Source organism: Hibiscus syriacus, unplaced genomic scaffold (assembly GCF_006381635.1).
Source record: "Hibiscus syriacus cultivar Baekdansim isolate YM2019G1 unplaced genomic scaffold, ASM638163v2 tig00111280_pilon, whole genome shotgun sequence".
NCBI lineage: Eukaryota > Viridiplantae > Streptophyta > Magnoliopsida > Malvales > Malvaceae > Hibiscus > Hibiscus syriacus.
Window position 1 is genome coordinate 676200 of NW_024063046.1, and position 5911 is coordinate 682110.

The window sequence follows — 5911 nt, forward strand, 5'->3', positions numbered from 1 at the left end:
AAATCTCGTTTAACTTAAAAATAATTACACTTGCTCCTAACAAAATCAAGAAGGTAATTGTTGGGTTACATGCATGCACATAATAGAGATGATATAACATATAGGTGTGAGTATTATTGAAGATCATAAAAATGGTGGCCACCATTTTAATTATGCATCATAACAAGATCTAACCGCTAAATTAAGAAAAACGCGTCTTCCTTCGCTCTACATATCCTTTTCCATGGTTTTGGATTGTCTCTTTCCTCCACTATCCCAATTACTTCCCCATATATAAACACCCCACCCCCCCTTCATTTTAACTACCACCCACCACTTCTTCCTCCTCTTTCTTTCAAAATTCCATGGCCAAATTTCTTTCAAAATTCCATGGCCAAATTTCTCCCTTTCCTTTTCTTTCTTTTTTTCATCGTTTCTCAAGCTAAACAGAACGACACCGTTTCCATCTCGTTTCCTCTCACTTCCTCCGTTTCGCCTGATGTTAAAGCTCGGACTTCGAATCCTTCTTTGGTTTCTGTGAGTAAGCATGTTCCGAGGCGTCAGCCGAGGGCACGGTCTTCGTCTTCGTCGTATAATTACAAGACGACGTTTAAGTATTCAATGGCGTTGATCGTGGCTTTACCGATAGGGACTCCACCGCAGACGCAGCAGATGGTGTTGGATACTGGGAGCCAACTGTCGTGGATTCAGTGTCATAAGAAGGCTCCCCGGAAACCGCCTCCTACGGCGATGTTTGATCCTTCTCTTTCGTCTTCTTTCTCTGTGGTGCCGTGTAATCATCCTCTTTGTAAGCCTCGGATTCCCGATTTTACCCTCCCGACATCATGCGACCAGAACCGTTTGTGTCACTATTCTTACTTCTACGCCGACGGAACACTCGCCGAGGAAAACTTGGTCAGAGAAAAGTTTACCTTTTCACGTTCCCAGAGTACCCCTCCTTTGATCCTCGGTTGCGCCACCGATACCAGCGAGGACAAGGGTATTTTGGGAATGAATCTCGGACGGTTCTCCTTCGCTTCCCAGTCTAAAATCTCCAAGTTCTCCTACTGTGTGCCAACTCGTAGGACTCAACCCGGAGTTTCTTCGACCGGGTCGTTTTACCTCGGAGAAAACCCGAATTCTCACGGGTTTCGGTACATAAATCTTTTGGTTTTCCCTCAAAGCCGGTCCATGCCGAATATGGATCCTTTGGCGTACACTCTCCCAATGCAAGGGATACGACTAGGAACCAAGTAGCTAGCAATCCCGGTTCAAGTTTTCCGACCCGACGCTGGTGGATCGGGTCAAACCATGATCGACTCCGGTTCGGAGTTCACTTACTTGGTGGAAGAGGCGTATAACAAGGTCCGGGAAGAGGTGGTAAAACTCGTAGGTCCAAGGCTTAAAAAGGGCTACGTGTACGGTGAAGTAGCCGACATGTGTTTCGACGGCAACCCGATGGATATCGGACGGCTGATAGGCGACATGACGTTCGAGTTCGAGAAAGGGGTGGAGATCACGGTGGAGAAACACCGGATTCTAGCCGACGTCGGTGGTGGGGTCCACTGCATGGGGATCGGACGGTCGAACATGCTTGGGATCGCGAGCAACATAATCGGGAACTTCCATCAACAAGATCTATGGGTGGAATTTGAACTGACGAACAGGAGAGTGGGATTCGGTAAGGCTGATTGTAGCAGAGCAGCATAACGAGACAGCCTTTTTTTTTGGTTGGATCTATAATCGTACGTGCATGGAATGAAAAATATCTAATCGGACGGTGCAGATGAAAAGATGGGAAAAAGGAAAGTGTCATGTGAAGAACATGGGGTTTTGTTTTAGAGACATTTTCAAAACAGCTGTTTCCTTCAGGGCATTTGCATGTACTCCCCTTACCGGTTGCAGCTGCAGTGTTGTCTGATACTCGTAGTGGAAGTTGGAATGGGACACCCTTCTGTGTGTGTGTGTGAGAGAGAGAGAGAGAGAGAGAGAGAGAGTTGAGAGTTGAGAGTGAGAACCAAGATTTGTATATACGAGGATGTATAAATAAATATATTATAAAAATATAATAAATTATAAATCTCGGGTTTTTATTTATTTCATCCAATAATATAATCTGTACACTAACGTATCTATACTCTAATTAAAGTGATTAAGTGTTCACTTTAAAGATTAAATAAAATGTTATTTTCTTATGTCTTGAAGTGAAAGTTGGAATGGGACACAACCCTTGTGTGAGAGTGAGAGAGAGAAAGAGAAAGAGAGAGAGTGAGAGAGAGAATGAGAGAGAGTGAGAGTGAGAACCAAGATTTGTACATATGAGGATGTATAAATAAATATATTATAAAAATATAATAAATTATAAATCTTGGGTTTTTATTTCATATGATAATATAATTTGTACACTAACATATCTATACTCTAATTAAAGTGATTAAGTGTCAATTTTGAAATTTGAATATTCGTGACTTTAGTAATTAAATGAATTATTATTCTGTATACAGAATGTATATATGTTATTAATAGTTAATAAATATTAATAACTTATATTATTGCTTTAAAAATTCGAGTTTCATAGATGAAAAAGGTGGCAATAAAATTAAATTAGGGTAGATGTATGGTAACAAAACAAAGGGATTCGTTTGGTTTGGATTATGGTCATCACGAAATTCAACTACTTTAGCTGTCATTGTTATGGAAATGGATATGGACAGCTATCCAACCAATGATATTCATATTTGTAAATATTATGATAATATTAGAAAAGATGCAACTAATAATAAGTTGATTTAGTGGGATGAGGTATTAGGTCTTTTAAGTAAGGTCAGATGTTTGAATCTTGATGTTTGCGAATGGAGCAAACTGGGTTAGGAGGGTCACCTTCGCCTCTGCAATACCCGAACTGAATTAGTCGGTTAATATATCAGATACCAGTAATTAATTCAAAAAAAAAACATGTCATGACCTAGCTATTACCCATTCTATCACATAATTGGTATATTTTGGTACTTTACTATTAACTAACTAATTTTTACTTCACTCCCATCTTATCCTTAAATTAATATTTAATTGGCATGAACTTATAAAAAAATATTATTGGTACTTGATAATTGAGTTTGAATCAGCTGATATAATTTTATTCTAATTCAATTAGGATTTTAAAAATATAATAACGTTAAGTATTTGATCAATAAATTGTATTTTTCTTATAGTTTTGCACAATTCGACTAAATTGATGTATTTAAATTGTTATATATATTAGGGATGAGTAAAATTTAATTCGATTAAAAAAAATTATATGTTGATTTATTTGAGTAGAGTTATTCAAGTTAACTCAAATTAGTGAATTAATTTTTGAGATTGAATCAAGTTTAGATTTTATAAATTTGAAAAATTGAATTTGATTGTTTTTGTACTTTAGTCCCTAATTTCAGTTTTTTAATTAATCCTTCATTTTAAGTCTATTTTTACCAAATTTGAACCACATGATCCCAAATCATAAAAGAATACCTATTCTACTTCCGTTCATCTTTTTAAAAACAATTTTTTTTCAATTTAGTCATCAACTTTTCACGATTTTGATTTCCTCATTTATTTAGTTCCTCATTTGGTTTAAGTTTACTTTTATTAAATATGAATCACATGCTCCACTACCGCTATAAAATATATGTGAAACTTCAATTACTATTTTAATTAGTAAATTTAAAATTTTAATTTAATCCTTAAACTTTATATTTTATTTTATTTGATCATTCGACTATATTCTTTTATAAATTCTTTCTAACCATTAATTCTTTGTCTCATTTGTACTCTCGTCAATAATTTATCTTCAAAAATATATTCTTTAAAAATACGCATTATAAGTATATTTTTAATTTTAGATACCATTTAATTTATTTATTAAATAATATTACAAATCTTACTCACACATGTTAAAAAGAATATGGAGAAATATATATTTTCGCACAGTCATGATTCTCTTACCAAAAGACATGTTTAATAAAGTCATCACACTTGTAAATTCTAGGACATCTGTTTTCCTTTTTTATGTAGGATTAATGTCACTCATCTCTTTGGGACATGATATTCTCTCCGCTCAATCTCACAATCCACTGGGGAGCTCGATATGAAATTAAGTAGTCAAAGAGTGACCATAATACCATTTATCACGGGGCCATTATCATCTTCTTCAAAGACATGTCTAATATGATGTGCAATGTCATTGCTTATAAATTTCATGATCTTTATTTTTCTTTTCGATGTGAGATTAATATTTTCTCTCTCTAAGACATGATAATATATATATATATTATATAATTAGAAAAATCATTTAAATTAGAATCATCAAGTATTATAATATTATAAATAATTATGATTACGTTTAAAGAAAAACTTGAAGAACGTGATTAAAAAATAAAATAGAATTTAAATCATAAAATAAAATTATCAATTTAATTAACTTAGATTTTTGACTTAACTAATACTATCTTTTAAAAGGTACATAAGAGACTCGTGAAATTTAAAGAATATTAAATAAAAGATGTTATAATAATAAAGAAAGTAAACAAAAGGATAATTAATATAGGCACCCTACCCTAGATTTTACGAGGAAAAGAGTGGGGTTTGGTTGGATGCATGCCAAGTGGACGACAGCTTCTTCACTCTTTCCCCTCTGCCATTTTTACCCTCTTATTCCCAACACTCACATCATTAATTAATGCTGACTACATCATTTTTTTCTATAAAATAAAATTTACTTTTAATTTGTAGTCAGTTGTATGTTTCTTTTTACCCGATTCTAAAACTTCGTATTACTAATTATTTATCTCACACACTTCGTATTAAATACTCGAGTTTCAGAATTTACTTAAATGATATTAAATTATTTATCACTTAAATCAATCTTTATTGATTGGTTAATTATATTTTATGAATACACATAATTAAATATATTGATAATACTTATATAATAAAAATATTGATAAACTATTCATATGATTACTTAATCATTATTCTTTTTTATTTTAATCATCCATCATGAAAATTTTCAATCAGATTAATTAATTATTTAAATATTTTAATCAAACTATTAACCTATAACATTTAATAGAGAATGATGTGGCTGTTAACAAATTAGAGTAATTACACATTTGATATGTAATAATTATATGTTTTATCAATTTAGTATAGTTTTAATACAATTAAATAAATTTAATCTCCATTAAATCAACGTGTCATCACCTAATTAGAGATTAAATTTAGGGTAAACTACACGTTTAGTACCAAATTATTACTTTTGTTCCATTTGGTACCCAAACTTTATTTTTTTTTTAAAAATTATATCTAACGTTTAGTTTAGATTTCATTTTTTTACCCCACGGTTTAAAACTTAACAGTGATGTTGACGTATCACCATAAGGTAATGTCATGTCATCAACGAAAAAACAAAAATACAATGTCAGTGGTTCCGTTAATTTGTTAACAATGAAGGTACCAGATTGAAGCCTAATCTAAACGTTAGACATGATTTAAAAAAGAGAAAATAACCTCAGTGACCAAAAATCCCATATAATATACGATTTTAACCAACTTTTTCCGGATTTGCCAAAATGACCAACAAAATCGCAATGCGATCGCTAATTCGCAACGCGATCTCCATTATCGCAAATTCGCGTTGTATTTTCGCAATGCGATAGTTGAAAATCGCGTTGCGATGGTCTACAGTATCGTTGCGATTTTCCCAATTCGCAATGCGAATAAGTAAATCGCAACGCGAATTGGGAAAATCGCAATGCGAATAAGTAAATCGTAACGCGAATTGGGAAAATCGCAACACGAATTGGGAAAATCGCAATGCGATACTTACTATCGCAATGCGATAATACAAAATCGCAACGAGATACTTACTTTCGCAACGCGATACTGACTTTCG

The 5911-nt window shown here is 33.3% G+C and overlaps 1 pseudogene; it reads left to right on the forward strand.

Moving 5' to 3' along the window:
* Window positions 1–359: 359 nt before the first annotated feature.
* Window positions 360–5583, forward strand: LOC120157973 (annotated as a pseudogene).
* Window positions 5584–5911: the final 328 nt, after the last annotated feature.